The following is a 16,526-nucleotide window of genomic DNA, read 5'->3' as shown; positions in this document are numbered from 1 at the left end:
AGGAGATGAGCAAGCAACAAGTGTTACTCTCTGATCTTCTTCAGATCATGAAGAGCCAGTTGTAGTGTCAGATGAGCAGAGGTTCAGCTTAGCCCTTTCTTTTGGCTACAACTTTTTTCATCCTTGAAATCTCTTGCTCTACCCTTAGCTTAAGGGAAAGGAATTTGTTGCAATTAAATATGTTGTCGTGTGGCTTTTTATGAAAACAGCACATGTCACTGCCCCTGTTTCCTGGAGCCAAAGGATGTGGCTGGATTTCAAAAAGAAAAGGGCTGGATGATTTCATTATTGCTAACAACTGTTCCCACGAAGATAAGGATGGTTTAATCACATTCCATGCGCGGAAGTACCAAGGGAACCAAAAGGGAATGTTTCCATTTGATTTTCCTTATTATCTTCTGTGTTCTAGTCTTGTTCAGTATCATGCATTGCCAGAAGCAAGCTACGAGGCTAAGTGGTCTTGGGGGGAGTCAAGGTAGCAATCCGTGGGGAGCGGTGGGATGCAGGGTACAGCGACCAGGGCACTAGCAGCTCGGACCAGGGATGCTTTGCCGGAGGCAGTATTTGTCCAACCTGATGCCTAGATTTATTTCATTGACCACGTGCGATTAGAAGGGACCTGAGCTCAGCTGACCCAAGCTCACGAGCTAAACCAGTAATGTGGACTCAGATAAGTCTAAATCGGTAATGGAGTCTTAGCATCACCCTGACTTGAGCAGGAGTTTTCAGCTTTTTTCTGTTTTTTTTTTTATTTTATTTTTTATTTGCACACCCCCCAGAAGGAAAGTGGCAACCCCTGCATAAAAAAAATGGACTTTATTGGCAATAGATTTACTTTTCTTAATTATGTTTCACAGACTTCTTAGCCAGGTACCCTTGAGGACTCCCTAAAGGTCACACGTCCTTAGTTGAAAATTACCTCCATGGTGAGCACAAGGGGTTTCCAAGTCGGTGGATATCCCTGCTCCCTCTGTCTTGTGCTGCCAAGAGGGGATATTCACCCGAAAAGAGTGGAGGTAGAGTCAGTTTGGCTAATGGGAAGGTGAGGACTGGGGGCGGACTACAGCAAAGAGATGGAGGGGCAGGTGTCAGCTTTAACCACTAGTTTGCCCTGTGTCCCCGCTGAAAGCTTCGTGTCGCAGCAAGGAACTCTCTAGGCTTTGATTTGCTTTGTGGCAAGAGATAATATTATCGTCTCAGCCTTTAATGATTTGAGGATGGACTATTTTTTGCATCAGTTTTTCTATCTCTATAGCCCTGATTCTGCTCCCGCGCTGCTGGAGCGTGGATAGAGCCATCAAAGTCGGTGAAAACAGAGCGTTGTAAAATTAGTGCAAGCGAATGGGATGAAGTAACGCTGTCTTCCTCCTCAGCCTCTCCCTGTCTGCGTGCCCTTAGCGTTTAGGCCCTCCACAGAGACTCTAAGTGACCGGTCCCATTAACACAATAAGCGAGGAGTTGTCATCTGGCTAAGGAAGTGTGGCTCTCCCTTCCGGAGCAGAGGGTCACTGATTCACGTCCCAGTAGCGACCACCCAAAGAGAAAAGATGACTTATAATTACATTCATAATTGAAAGTGATTAATGGTAGCAAAAGAACTTCAAGCGATTTCTTGTAATTAAATACTAATTTTAATTCCTTTGCAATGCCGAGCACCATATTTGCTTTACTGGTGATATTTATGGCTATGCCTTAGCATGTATTTTTTAAGATATTAAAATGTACTAGGTAATTAAGGTTTTTTGTAACTGGGTAAACACAAGTAAACATAAATTAATTTGTTTACTTTCTGTCTGTAATTAGCAATTATTATTTCACATTTTGGAGGAACTCTATTCTGGAGCATTTGCAGCTTTGAATGCAAGTGAAGAAACCTTTGGTTGTTACTAAGCCGGAGGAGTCCTGGTCACTGCTCCGGGTTGTTTTAGTTCCAAAAAATGGAACTGGGGGAAGGAGGTAGCCATCACATCTGCAATAGCTCAGGCCTGGGAAGGGTGTCACAGGCAAGCTTCAAGTCTGCCGGCAGCGAAGTCTCTTGTGAGCGCTTGGTTTGAGAGGAAGAGTAGTCTGTGCGTGGCAGATGCTTGCTGGCTGTTGCTTGGTCTTGAAGAATAGACGTGTCACAAAATCAGCTGCTTCCACCAGGTTTTCGCTGTCTGTAAGTGACACCTTTCAGAATCAGCTGCTGCTTGTGATGCTAAGTGTTGCTGTCTCGCTCTGGGCAGCCGCTGCTCCCCCTCTCAGCTGCTCCTCTGACCTCCTCTGCTGGAGCCTCTCCGGGCTCTTTGGAAAACGCATTTCATAATAACGCCCCACCAGGGCGTCCTGTACCCTCAGCTGCACGTTTTGAGATATATTTGCAAGATCTTTTATTTTGTCCTTATCTCGCTATTGCAGTATTTACCTGTTATTGGATTTTGACCGTGTCGAACAGGGCACCGCCCCGGCCTCTGAGGTTTGGGATTTGGCTCTGGAAAGGCAGTTCTGGTTGCAGGTCTGGCTGGCCGTACTTTGGTAGAAGAGTGGGAGCCGCTGGAGAGGGCAGGATTCCCGTCCCGGGGAGCCTGGGATTCAGAGACACGTCGGTGCCCAGGAAAAGCCTCAGGGATCTGCTTTGACGGGAAGTGTCGTTAAGCATGGATTTGTTCGTTGCTCATATCAGCTACGTGGCTTTTTTTCAAGCACTGTAGTAGGAAGAGTAACGCCCCGGCTGCAGGAGTAAGATGGGTGCGATCCCAGGCCATCGCCGCCCCTGACGTGAAGTCTGATCCCTGCTGACACGATTAGGTGGCTAGATGTGGGCCTGGCCTTCCTGGGCCATGACAAACTCGCTCATGAATGAGCCAGGGTGGAAATCCGTTTCCGAAACGTGGTCCTGCTCACATAGCAACACGCTGGGCCAGAAAGCACTTGATGGGAATCACGTCTTCTCCCCACCAGTTCCTTGATTCCTTGCTAATGCTTTTCATTCCCTCTTGCTGCTTGAGAGAACTGATCATCTGATTAAATTAAGACAGACACAAAAGCAGCTGGCCTGCCAAAGCCTAGGTTTTTATTAAAAATAATATTGTTTACAGAGTTGTCTCCTTTTATGGTGCATATAAAACAGTGTGTTCCACCCGAGCAGCCAGCAGGCTCGCTGCAATTTACCCGGGAAGAGGAAAGAGATGGAAAGACATTAAACCTAGTCTTGATGGGGAATAGGGAGGGCATGGAGGAGAGGGAGGTAGGGGATAAGAGACAGCGCGCGTCTGAGAGAGCAAATGAGAGGGAAGGAAACGCAAGGAAAAGCGAGGAAAAAAGCCCAGGGAAAGGGAGCAGAAAGGAAGGACGGGTCCCTGTTCCCCACCTCCCCCTCTCGCCTCGCATACATGGGCTGAAATGAGGCTTCAAAATCGAGAGACAGCATGGAAGAGAGGAGATAAACTAGGCCAGAGAGCCTCGCCTGGGGAGCCAGCCTCCATCCGAGCGGGTAGCAGAGCTGCTCGCCTTGCAGTGTTCACGAGCCCTTCCCTGTCTGTTCACGCCGGTGGAAAGGCTCCTCCGCTCTTTGTTGTCGGCTCTGTGTTCGGCTCGGGGTTGCCCGGAGAGAGAGGCTTGCAGTGGTGGAGGGTCAGGCTATGACCCCCCCCCCCCCCCCGGGTGCTGGGGGAGCTTGGTGCTGGAAGGCGCTGCCTCCTGTCCGCCCAGGCACTTCAGCCCACCGAGAGCTCTCCTGGCTTGTAAAGCATTCATTTGTGTTGCATTTGCACTTCACGGGTCTGCCCAGATGGGCAAGGGGATGCGTGCTGCGTCATGGCATGAGGTGCTGGTGGCACAATGAGGAGAGGCAAAGTCCTCAAGGGCACAGGAGCAGCTTTTGGAAGAGCACCCAGAGTTGAACCAGAGTGCCAAGAGCCCTCACCTCTAACGTGCCCTTCCCTTGCTGGCCAAAATGGGCTCGCGCCTTGCTTTGAGCAGCGCAGTAACAGGAACGATGTATGGAGGAGCCTTGCCTAATGCTTCACTGCACGATCGTGCTTTCTCTGCTTTGCTTGCTCTTTTCTTTCCGCGTCGTCTTCTGTTTGTTTGTTTGTTTGTTTGATTCACTTCCAAATAATTAATTGTAAAAACCCATGGCTAATGGTTTGAATGAAGGATGGATGGGTACTTTAATTAACTTGTGAAAGGATTATACACTTATGTTTTCAGTCTCCCTGACCCCAGCCAAAGTAACAAGGCTTGAACATCCCCCCTGTTTCAAGGGAGCTAAGCGCCGTGCGAACATGAAAGCACACTGGTGGGGGGATTGGCTGGCAGCCCCTCTGACTGGGGTTGGGGAAGCCAGTCAAGCTGTGATGGGAAAATACAGCTGGGCTCTCGATTGCCTTATGAGGCAGCCTCCTGTGAGACCCTCCACTTGTCACCATCAGGTCATTCTCCCTCCGCTATGTGGATGGGGGTCCTGAGTCCCATGGGGACCCAGGAGAGACCCCCTCCCCCTTCTTTTGCACGGACCCTTGAGCCCCAACGCACTCACTACCATGAGGTCCTTCTGGTGGCTCATCACGTGCTGGTTTTGACACCTTAAGAGGGCTTAGTGAGAGTGAAGGAGGTGCCCAGTGAGGTGTACAGAGTCTTTGGAGCTTGTTGGATAGACCTGAGCCACGTTTTGGGGCTAATACATGTGAAGTTTGGATTGAACCTGAGCAAAAATCAGGTTTACCTTCCTTTGGCCCTCTGTTACGAGATGGTTATCAGACACACAAGCTTCCGAGGTCTAGCAGGAGTAGAGATGCCCTCTGGTTTCCACTGAAGTCCAGCAAAAATCAGTCACTGAGTCTGATTGGGAATGAACTAAGACTACCACTCTCAGTGAGCTGAAGTCAGAAAGCCTCCCTGACCAGGGGATGCAGAGGATTTCTGCCAAGCCAGGGGATGGGAGGGTCACTTGTACAGAGGATGAGTCTTGGAGAAGGTGGGCCTGGGTAGCTCCTAGCCAGCACACCGAAGCTGATGGATGTTGAAAACTGCATCGATCCCTCTATTTCAAGACAGTGAAGGGTTTGGGCTTATAGCAACAAGTACTCCAGCGTTTACAGCTCAGCTCATTGCTGTCTCGCTAGTTATTTGTGTCCTAAGAACTGCTGAGTAAGAAGCTGAGAAAGCCTTTGAAGAAAGGCGCTAAGCTCCCGCCGTCCTCCCAGCCCTTCCACGCGCTGCCCCTCCCAGCCGCTCCCCGCAGCTAATTTCTCCTGATGACTTTTCTGCTTTTTAGGACAGTGCTGACAGATGAAAGATGTCTCCTGCACAGGCATTTTATGTGAGCAAATAAAATCAAGTGCAGATTCTACCAGGGAAGGAGTAGGGTGTGCGGGAGGGGAAAGAGAGGGGGGAAGCGGCGCCTTGCTGGTTACAAGGATTGAACCTGTGTCTTCTCTCCAGACCAGGCACTGCATGCTCTCACCAGCCTGCTTCCATCTTAGCAGGCTCTGGGAGGTCTGTTTCAGACAGAAAAAGCCTGAGTCCGGCAAATTTGCGAGCGGCGCCGCTCTGCAGATCCGTGGCCTCGTCCGCATAACGTTGTGCCTAAGGGATGGTGCCGGCTTGTTCGTCAACCCCAGGGAGTCTCCTTGGGTGCCGTCCTCCTTCTCTCAGTCACTCTCCCTCCCATTGGCAAAGGGAGCGCTGGGGCTCTGGGCAGAGGGAACTGCGAGGGAGCGGGATTTCCAGTTCGTTCTCCGTGGGGTTCGGAAAGTTGGGGCCAGGCCGGCGTTGGGTCGGATCGTTTTTAAAATGAGTCAGAAGCGCTCTGCAAATAGCTGTGAGAGGGAGGCCTTGGCTTACATTATGCCACTGAGTCACTGGGCAATTTCCTGTCCCCCCCAGTGCTGAGCAGAGCGCTGCGCTCCAGGTGGGAGCTTCAGCATTTCTGCTCAAGACAAGGCTGATTGGGCTGTTTATCTCATGGAAAATGTATGAGAAGAAATGAATTTCCATGCTGTATTTTGGATCAAAAGCCATTTTTACTCCAAACAAGGCCTTTTTTTGGCCTTCCTTCAATAGTGGTATCTGCCCCTGGATTCCTGCTCACTTATCAGTCCCTCGGCAAGCTGCTCTGTTTGATTGTTAATCTATCTTACTATGTTTTTAAATGCACTTTAATATTTTAGTTTTAGTGACTTTTTAAAGGCCAAATTCCAGCTTCTGAAGTACATACCTTTCTTTTACTTCAATGGAAGCTGTTCACATTTATCCCAAGGCATAACATGGTCCTTACACTGTTTGAAATTAGATGCACTGATTAGAGCATCTCTCAGCTGCTACTGCAGTTCTGCACCTCAAAGGACAGCTCAGAGAAGAGGCTTGGAAGTTGGAGCTGGGAGTATTTATGTGCTCAGCATGTGATTTCTTGGGACTTTGATGCTTGTTGTGTATCTCTTCAAATTACCTGGAAGTGGGAGATGTCTGCTTGTAGGTCATAAGATGCCCCGTTGGAATGACGACGTTGATACGTGTGGCGTGATGTCTGTGATGTGCACGGGTCATGGCGTGAGGTCTCTATGATAAGCCAAAGAGGAGACGGCTGAATGTTGCGCTTCCTCAATGTGCGAGGTAAATTGGACTTCTTGCTTTCTGCCCTGATTTTGTTGTCTAGAACAGCAAAACAGCTGAGTAAAGTCGCTGAACATTGTGGCACCTGATGTCTTGGGCTGCACCTGTGGTTGAGAGTTTGTTTGCCTGGACACTTAATATTTCCAACTCTGACTGAAGCCAGTGGGAAACCTAAAATCTACTGTGCGTCCTGGAAGGCGCTCAGCACCCGTTGGAATAGGGCTGCAAGCCTTGCAGAGCACTGTTTGAGAGACAGTAGTGGGAAATGTGTGCCTGGAGTGTAGTCTGAAAGCGAGTTAGGCTGCTGTTGGGATTCTAATCACTCCTTGGAGGAACCTCCCTTTGTTTAACAAGAGTTAGCATTTTGTGAAGGGAATTCAGTTGGTGGCTTTGATGTATATATATTTTTTCTTCCCTTCCACCTCAGCATGATCATAGGGAAATTGTGCACGTCACAGGGGGAGGCGTGATGGAGGGGAAGGTGGTTAAGACGTGGTTTTGAGCTGATGACGGCAGTATCATGGCATATCTAGAGGTGCAGGTCCGTGCAGGGTTTGGCAGAGGAGCGCTCAGAAGTTCTGGCAATAATGTGTTTTGCTCTGAGAAATGCCATTCCTTCTGTAACTCCTTTCTCTCCTTGCCAGGACCTTTGAATGGTGTGAGAGAGAGGGGCAAACAGAAAAGGAGACGGTCACCCAAGGTGGCCTGAGGTTGGGGGGGGGGTGCCTTTCTTGGCAGAACCGACGTTGTCGCATGGACTGCAGTAGCACCACATCCGAACACCGTGTGGAGGGGCGTTAAGAGTTGGGGGTGGGCAGAAAAGAGAGATGATGTTAACTCTCTCCAGCGAAGCAGGCTGTCCCTGGAAATAGAACATGAATAAGTAATCTGGATAAATAATGGAGCTGTCTGAACTGTAGCAATAAAGAATAAAAGTGCTGAGCATGGCTCGCTGTGATTTGTGGGGTCACGGCGTCTGGCCGGCGGAGCCCTCGCTCCCACTGGTGAGCAGGTGCTTGCAGACGTATCTCATTGACATCGGCGAGATTATTTGTGCAGCATTTGCTTGCCAGCAGGAGGAAATGGTTCATGGTCCAGTCCTTTGTTACACTGCTGCGACGTGTTTGTGGAACCTGAAAGCTGGCTGTATCCTAGCATGGATGCTGGGTGAGCTATGTAGGACTACTGAAACGTAGGACGAGCTGGGATCTCGGTTATGTAGCCCACATCTTGGTCCTGGGGTGGAGCTGAGCAGCACATCTGGCACAGCCTTCGTGGACAGCTGTCTAAGCTGCGCTGCGGTGATGGATGTGGTGTGGATCTGCTTCCTAGAGACCTGCGAGGGTTTCACCGCCTCTCTGAAAGCTATTCCAAATATCCAACCAAAATCTTCCTTGCTGCACATTAAGCTGTTTTCTTCTCCTGCCTTCCTCTTCTAAGGGATGTGGCAAATAATTATTCGCTGCTACCTTCATGTGATATTTATGTATGGGGAGAGCGCTGTCACGTCTTACTCGATCTTTTCTTTTAGAGACAAGCAAACCCCAGCGACTCTCATCTTTCCTTAGTGTCGTCCGTGTCTCTTATCAATGTCATTGCTATTCCGTGGACTCACCCCCGTTGTCCACGGCTCAGACGCACAATCGATTGCATTGCTCCAGTTGTAGTAAAGGCTTACGTGTGTGTAGCCCTGCGCGTGCATTGTGGCAAATGCAGCTCAGATTGATCCGAAAAGAAAGAAAACCTCGAGCTGCGGGTTCGGCTGAGCCGAATATACTGCAGGCTAAGACAAAGCCGTTACTGCAGGCCGGCTGATACGTGGCAACATGTTAAGCCACGGTAACTTAACCTTTAGCTTTCTTAAAGTGTGACACCCAGATTGGGATGAAGTATTGCAGCTGAAGCCTGAATTAAACCAAGCAGAGCAAAATAATTTTCTTTTGTCTTTCTTACGACACTCATGTTAACATAGACCATAGTAAGATTTGCCGTCTTTTGTAGCCTGGTCAATTCCTTTTTAGTTTGTGGTCTACCCTGGCCCCCGGATCCTTTTCTGCGTGCCGTTGCCTAGCCAGTCTCCCTCATTTTTATAGGTGCATTTGATTTCTCCTTCCTAACTGTATCACGTTGCGCTTGTCCATATTGGATTTCATACTGCTCGTTTCAGAGATGATTTGAAATTCTGGTCTTATCCTCAGAGCGCTTCCAGCCCCTCTCTTCCGAGCTTGGCATCATCTGCAAATTTTAATAAGTGTGCTTCTGGTTCCATAATGCAAGTTGTTAAATGCAAATATTGAATAGAGCAGGGCTCAGGACAGACCCCAGAGGAATCCCACTTTAAGTTGCCCTCCTAGCTTGATCGTAAATAATAGATAACAGCTCTTTGAGAGCACTTTGTCAACAGGCTGTTATCCCTTCTCCCTTCTGCCCCCAGCCTTACAGTGATTATATCTAGACAGTGTTTCCCCCTCTTTCCTTGGAGGGTGCCAGGTGGGACAGCATCAGAAGCCTTATTAAAGTCAAGGTATTTCATGTCGACAGCTTTTTCCCTTATCCACCAAGTTCAGTTATCCTGTCAAGGAGGAAATTAGGTTGGTTTGACATGATCTGCTCTTGACAAACTCGTGGTGGTGGTGGGTTTTTTCTCACTTTATTAAATTCTCGGGACTTACAAGCTCTGATTGTTTCATTATTTGTTTTAGTATCTTCCCAGCGATTGAATTTGGGCTGATTATTTACAGTTCCCTGCTTTTTGTCTTAGACATGAAGATCTCTTGCCCTTTCCCCTGGCCTCCGTGGGTTCTCCAAGTGAAGCACTAGTGGCTCAGGGATGATTCTGGCTGGTTTTTGAGTGCTCGAGGGAGAAGGTCAGCGGTCTGCTGGTGCTTTTTTCTTCTTCTTTTCTCATTTTACTCTCTTCCCCCTCTCCTCTGGCATGAATACCCATCTCCCTGCTAACGTGTGTTTTGGAGCTATCTGCTCACAGTTTACCTTCTTAAATACACGTATGATCAAACATGGCATTGAAGATTTCTCCGCAACGTGCTCTCCTCTCCTGCTTGGTAATGGAGCTAACCTTCTGTTTCCTCTTTCTTTGAACACGTCCAAGAGCCCTTTTGTTCTTGTTTTGTGTCCCTTGCTAATTCAGACTTGTTTGGCATGTTAGTGCTGCTGACTTTGCCCCTCTGTGCTGTTGCAGTTCTTTCATACTTCTCCCTAGTTATAAGCTCTTGTTTCTGTATTTTTTGCATAGTTCCTCTTTTATTTCGAGGTCATTGAATGGGCTCTTGATTCAGCCGTAGCGGTCTCTTACTGTATGCCCTATCTCCCTTTTGCATGGGGATAGCCTGCTATTGTGCATATAATATAGTCTCTTTCAGTAACTGCCAGCTCTCCCCTTTTTTATCCCTTAGATTATTTTCCCAAGAGACCCTATCTACGAGCTTTCTGAATTTGTTGAAGTCCATTATCCTTATTCTGCTGCTTTTTTTCCATTGAATTGTGAACGCTACCATTTCAGCATTGCTTTCACCCAAATTACCTTCCCCTTTAAGACCTGCAGTCCATCCTATCAGTCAGACCCCGCTCTTAGCTAGCCTCTCCCCTGCTCTAGCCTCTGCCTTCTGAAATGCAAAGCTCCTTGAACACGTAACAGGGATTTAATGGACGGGCTGTGTCCTGCCATGTTTCCACTGTTATTACTGATAGTTAAAAATCCCCCTATGGGTGTTTCATGCGGTTGCTCAACATTTCGTCCTTGTAATAGATCCTTTGAGAGATCACCTCTGCTCCCCTCCATATACAAATGTATTCGGCAGATGCATCTTGCACCTCTTCCTGAGCCTTTGCCTCCCTGTTTTGGCTTTACTCTGCGCTGAGAATAAGGCTTGTGCTCCCAGCACCTTGCGTTTGCTCCTAATCTGACCTAGCGAATTGGTAGGTATGAGCGCACTGGAGGAGGCCTCGAGGTAGCGCCTGGGAGGTCCACGGTTAGCAGTGGATCCCATCGTATCCTTCAGGAGGAATTGCAGTGATACCTGTTGGCTCCTTACCCCGAGCTGGTGGCTGTGATCTCGCAAGCTTCCAGGACATCTGACTCCTCTTTCTGCACGTCCTGCACAACAGCTCTCGGTTTGGCAGGTGCTTGTGAGGGATGGAGCACCCATGCACTTTGCTCTCTTCTCCTGTTTGTGCTCTTCTGCCTCATGCTTGCACGGGGTTGATCTAGGCTGGAGATTCTCCTGACTTGTGTCGCGCTCTGACCGACGAGAGCGGTTTGTAGCAGTGCCCATCACGGTTGCCCTTGATGCTCATCCAAGCAGGTCAGCAACTGTCTGCGTGCGTGTAGGAAGGGCCTGGCTCTGGAGGGGCGGCTGTGTCAGCCCCACGGTGCGGGGGCAAGCAGGGCTGCGGCGAAGGAGCTCGGGCCCTGGGGATGATTCGAGGGGCTGCTGCTTGTCCTAGAGCAGCCAGAGCTGCTGACCAGCGTCACGGCTGCAAAGGCAAAACAGCTTAGACTTGGTGCTGAACTTTAAGGCAGCAGATTTAGGTGGGGCCAAGTTGACGAAGACCTTTAAATGTCAATAAAGCAATTTTGCAGGGCCTACAAATCTTAACGGGGAGCTGACATAGACCACGGTGCTGGGCAGAGAAACGGCGCGACTCCAGAGCGACGGGTATACATCTCAGAGCAGCGTCTCGCGAAGGCTAGACCCGTTAAGTAGAGGCAGTCGCAAAGCAAGAGGTCACAGCAAGATGCGGTGGTAGTCGCTAGCACAGATCTGTCTCTTGTAGCGGCTTCTGTGGAGATAGCAGGAGTCCCCTTTCCCAGGGGGCTCGTGGTAGCTCTTTAAAGCAGGCAAGGCCCTGCTGTGGCAGCTCAAGCGTGATTTCTTGGACAGTTCTCGTAGGGCTTAGACGCACGCTAGGAGGTGGCGTAGAGTGGCTGGATGGAGTTGAGAGGATAAAAAAAACTCTAGGATAGCAGCAGACCCCGTTCTGAAACGCCTTGGGAAAGCAATGCTATTGCTGCCTCTCCCATCAACTCTAAGCCAGGCACAAAATGATGATGAGAAGAAGGACAGGGTTCACCCCTCCAGCAATGCCTCCCTGCTAGAGAAACCACAACCACTTACAGTTTGCTTGGGCAAAATGCTGGCACCTACCATCGCAGAGTTAAATGCTGCAGAAACTCGTAGCTGAAACTCTTAGCTGGCTCTCTCGTTGGGGTGGTCGTAAACACAGGGATTTCAGAGCCGTGAGCAAGGACTGAACCTCCCGCTAGCAACTTTCTGTCCGGAGCGAGCGAGCGAGGCTAACGGGCAGTCAGACAAGCACAATGGATGCAATTTGGCATTTCCACGGAGGTCGCGGAGATGGCAACTCGCTCGCAGCGGCTCCGGGCTTGGTGCAGTAGCGTCCTAGCAGGCACAGTTGCAGGGATGCGCTCGCCTGCTCTTTGACACGTCCAAAAAGCAACCTGCTTTATCTCCAGCCCGCACTTGGAGGCGTGTGGTGCCACCGATGCGGAGGAAGCACAGACGTGGCCTTACACAGCAGTGGAAGGTACGCCTTGCCGTGCACGCACACCTGCACCGGCGTGCCGCGGTGCGCGCTCCCTACCCGGGAAGCTCCCCGGCCCGACGTGCAGCCCGGCGTGCGCAGAGGTCAGCCAGGACCTCTTCCCTCTGCACCTCGCGGTCAGAGAGCCGCAGTCCTTTTCAGTAGCTTGGGAGAATATTACATTTAATGTGTTGATGTCCAGAAATTATCCTAGTTGGGAAACGCTCATTAATCTCTGTCTCCCTCCCTGGGTTTTATTGTCGTCCCTTCTTGCGAGCCCTCCTCTACCGTGACGCTGGCTTGCAACTCGCCTCTCTTCTTTCCACCCCGGTTTTGCCTCCTGGCCCTTCTCCCCCCGCTCCCGCCACACCTCTCCATCCGGAGAAGCTCTTTCCAAAGCCGGCGTCCTTGGGTTGCTAAAGCCACGGTAGCTCCAACCTGCGGCTGCGTTTCGGACACCGCGACTATAGCCCCGTGCACGGAGCGGCGAGGGGGAACGGGCTGATGCCGGCACGGCAGGGGTGACGGTGGCGGCGTCTCCTGCCCAGCGGCGCCGGCCCCGCGGCCCTTGCCTCGAAGCCTCCCGCTTGCGAAGCACGTTGCTTTGTAAGAAGTGGAGCAAAATAGGCTTCTTAAGTTAATGAGTAAACTAATTTGTCAGGCGGGCGCTGTTCTGCTTCCCTCCGCAGTGCAGGTCCTCCCTGCCAGCCTCGCACATCTTGACGCGCCGGTTACGGCACGGCTGGGAATAGCTCGGCCCCATCAGCAGGGCCGTAATTTGGCACAAAGGCTCTTTCCACACAAAGATTTTTGTTTAATAAAGCGTAAGACTGAACGGTTTGCTCTCACTCGTAGGTTCTGAAATATGCATTTAATTTAGACTTAATGAGGATATTATTGTATATAAAATGAAATGCCTTTTGATGGCTTTCCCGGACAGAGCTGCGGCGGGGTGAGAACCGTCCTGCCGAGTGAAGCTGGAATACGTCGGGAGAGGGCAGGGGACGGAGCTGGAGGGCCGCGACGGCGCTGCGGGGCGGCTGCAGAGGCGCTTGCGGTGAAACCTAGGGCTCGAGGGGCTGCCGCAGAGGAGCTGAAAGGCTGCGTCTCTGAGATTGAATTCAGGTTCTCCAAATACTTTTACGTCTAGGCAAGTTTACTCGGGCGACCGAGCCTCGCCGGCTTCGGTAGAGCTCCCGGCCGGAGCGCCGGTCTGCTCGGCTGAAGGGGCCCGGAGGGGCGGGCGAGCGGGCTCTGGGAGCCGGCGCGTTTGGGGCGTGCGGTTCCCCAGGAGCCCCGACTCGGAGCACATCCCACCTATGAAAAGGCCAGAAAGATCTCACCATTGCTTCTCCTTCTAAACAGGGCTGGGTTATTTCAGGTGTTTTTGTATTTGTTTTGATAATTGGGCAAACGCAGTTATACGGGTCCGTATATAGCGGTCTGTAAGGAAAGGCTCTGGCTAGCTGAGGAATAGCTTTCGATGAAGGGGCCTGAAGAGGCAGGCTCCATCCATCCCCTCCAGTTACGCGGTTGGAGCAGTGGGGACGAGTTCAAAGCCACTGCACAAATAAACTCTAATAGCTTTCCTCTTGCATTTATGTTATTAGGGGGTTCGTTTGACTGGCATTATGATGATAAATGAAAAATGCTTTGCACCATTACATTGGGCGCTAATGCGTAGTGGGAAGAATTTCTACTCATTTAAAAAAAAAAAAAGGCAAAGCAGCGGCAGAGGGGGAATGCGATGGGTTTGTGCAACTGCACGGAGCTGTTTGCATGCGGCTGCCTGCTGCAAGGATGCCCGGTGCCTCCCGCCGCGGCGCCCACCTCGCGCGCGTCCCCGCCGTGCTGGGGCAGGGGGGGAAAACTATGGGCTCTTCCCGCGAAAGCGGTTCCCCAAAGGGTCCGGTTTGCCACCGCCATCCCCGCGATCGCGAGTCAAAAGCAATCTTAAAGGGGCCTGAGGAGCAGTAAGGCGGGAGGCTGCCGAAAGCTCGCGCCGGGCTGCGGGGACCCTCGGAAGCCGGAGGAGGCGTTCGGCAGCCCAAAGTCTTCCCTGCGCTTTAAAGCCGCGGAGCAAATTGGGTTCAGAGGGTCACTGTTGCTCCCAGCTGCCGCGACAGAAATCCCTGATGCGCCGTATGCCGGCTTTCTCCAAAGCTTCAGCTCCTTCTTTTATGAGGCACTGTCACTCTATTATCTGTCTCTGAGTTGGTCTTTAGCTCTTTAACCTCATGAGAAGGGAGGGAAGGGGAACCTTGAAAGGAAAAGGGGAAATAAAAAAAAAAAAAGGGAAGAAAACAAGACGCGGGCTGCTCTGGAGAGCAGCTTTTCATCCTTGGCCCCGCAGCCGTAATCGGGTGCTTGGCGAGAGCCTGGCTGGGAAGGGGCAGGTTTGCAAGGGGTCCCGCGCCGCGGCGGGGAGAAAAAGGGGCCGGGGGGGTCCGCGCCGCGGGGAGGCACGGCAGGGCGCACCCGTGGCTTGCAGCCGGCGGCCCGCGGCAGGCCTTTCTGCGCGGCGGTATCTCCTGCATGCTAAATAGAGCCTCTGCCTGCAGGATCCGGCAGCCTTGTGCACCGCTCTGCTGCAGAGGGGGTGGGGAGACGGCCTCGCTCGCCCGGCCCGGCGGCCGACGGACGGAGGAGCCGGGGAAGGCGGCGGGACGGAGCCGTGCTCGCCGGGACGCGCTCCTGTGGGTTCGGTCTGCCCCGCTCGCAAGGGCTCTCTCTGTGTCCCTGCCTCGTCGCTGCAGCGCGCCGCTGTCGTCTGCTCTCCCGCCTGCGCGCTGGCCCTGCAGGGATCCGCCGCGCCGGCCCTTGGGTTGCCGCACCGTTGGTTGCGTCCGCGGCGCCCTGCCGGTTTCTGGGAGCAGGGCCCCGTCCGCGGTTGGGTCCTCGGTTCGCTGCAGCCAGCCCTGGGGTCGCGGGGAGCGGCGGGAGCGTTGCGTGCTGTGGCATCCTGGCTTCTGCTCGTCCGCAGCAGCCCTGTGCGAAGTGCTGCAGAGAGCAGGAAGCTCCCCCTTGGCCCTGCTCGTGTTCGTTTTTCAGCCGTGCTGTCTGCTTTTATTTCTGCTCCCCGGTGGGTCTGCAGGCGATGTTCTCCTGCTTTGGGAGTTGCAAAAGCCAGTCCTTCCCCGAAGCCGCGGTTGCCGGCCAGGAGGAGTAAGGTGGCACTGATGCTACCCCCTGCCCAGGGTGGTGGGTCCGCTGGTGGCGTCTAACCCTGGCTGTGCAGGACCTTCCCCGCACGTTGGGGTTGCAGTCATCCAGCACCCGTCCAGTGACAGCTGGCAGTCACCAGAGCTGGCTGAATAAAACGTTAGAGACTTCTCGGTGGCTTCTCTGTTTCTTAGGGGCATGTTTTTATTCAGTTGTTTGTTTTAAGGGAAGTCTTCTGCTGAGTTTGTTGGAAACATAGTGGTTTTAGTGTTGTTTCTGCAAGCACGTTCCCCTTTCCTTTCCTCGTGTTCATGCTGATTTTTTTCCCAAATACACAAGCAGGCTCTTTGACTGGATCCCATTGCTCTAATAGCGCTACAGCACAGTTTTCAAGACGGTAAAATACAGCTGGTGGCAAACTGCGTGGGTTGGAAATGATTTTCACCCAGCACTGGAAGCTGCAGTGCCGTAACCCAGGACCGTCTTGGGCCGTGCGTGCTCCCCAGCTCAGCTTGGGGGCTTGTGACGGTCTCTGGTCCGTAGCAAAGGTTCATGGTAGCTGCACAGGCAGGTTATATGAGCTGCTAAAAGGAAGCATTGCTTGGTACCTGCGTGAAGGTGTATGCCTTCCAAGAAGGGTCCAGGGGAGCCAGCTGTGGTGGGCACAAGGGCAGCTGGAAAAGAGGGGAGTGATGGGATGGTGCCTTCGGGAGGGGATTACCGTTCTCGGCTGATGGACAGTGGAAACAAATGAGCGAGCATCTGGGGCACGATGCTTCGGAGAGGTCTGCGAGTTTGGAGGCCCGCAGGCGCTCCAGAAGCACTGACGTCTCGTGGGGGCACTGAGCCAGCCGGCCGGGAAACGGCCCCCAGCCTCCGGGCTTGGATCTTTTCCTCCCCAAATAACGTCCCCGCCACGTCCGCGGCCTCGGTTCGGGCTACCGACGGAGGCAGCCTTGCGCGGGGGTCGCCGGGCAGGAGCGCGCGAGAAAGCTTTCCGTTTGCAGAAGTTTGTCCGTGCTCTTTCCCAAGTGCTCTGTATTTTTAAGCGAAAACCCGATGATGTCTAAGTGCTTGTTTTCCTCCTTTCTAATAATTTTTCCTTGTTTGTGCTAAAACAAGGCACTTGGAGGAAAAAAAAAAATCAAATATAGGAGGGGAAGGGAATCAGTTTTAAAGGTTTTATTCATTCCTAACAAAGAAATCCC

The 16,526-nt window shown here is 51.9% G+C and overlaps 1 protein-coding gene across 5 annotated transcripts in view; it reads left to right on the top strand.

Moving 5' to 3' along the window:
• The window catches only part of LOC104144548 (protein CEPU-1), a 352,423-nt gene that overhangs the window by 23,695 nt on the left and 312,202 nt on the right, over positions 1 to 16,526 (top strand). Inside the window, exon 1 of one of the 5 annotated variants that reach the window (XM_068916636.1) lies at positions 14,450 to 14,552. The exons of 3 other annotated variants lie outside the window; for them this stretch is intronic. The gene's annotated coding sequence lies outside the window, so the exon portion shown is untranslated. Of the gene's footprint in view, positions 1 to 14,449; positions 14,553 to 16,526 lie in introns of those variants that run through there. One more of the 5 variants, XM_068916627.1, reaches the window with a different exon arrangement.

This window comes from Struthio camelus, chromosome 22 (assembly GCF_040807025.1).
Source record: "Struthio camelus isolate bStrCam1 chromosome 22, bStrCam1.hap1, whole genome shotgun sequence".
In the NCBI taxonomy this organism is placed as follows: domain Eukaryota; kingdom Metazoa; phylum Chordata; class Aves; order Struthioniformes; family Struthionidae; genus Struthio; species Struthio camelus.
This window is presented reverse-complemented; position numbering and strand designations above follow the sequence as displayed.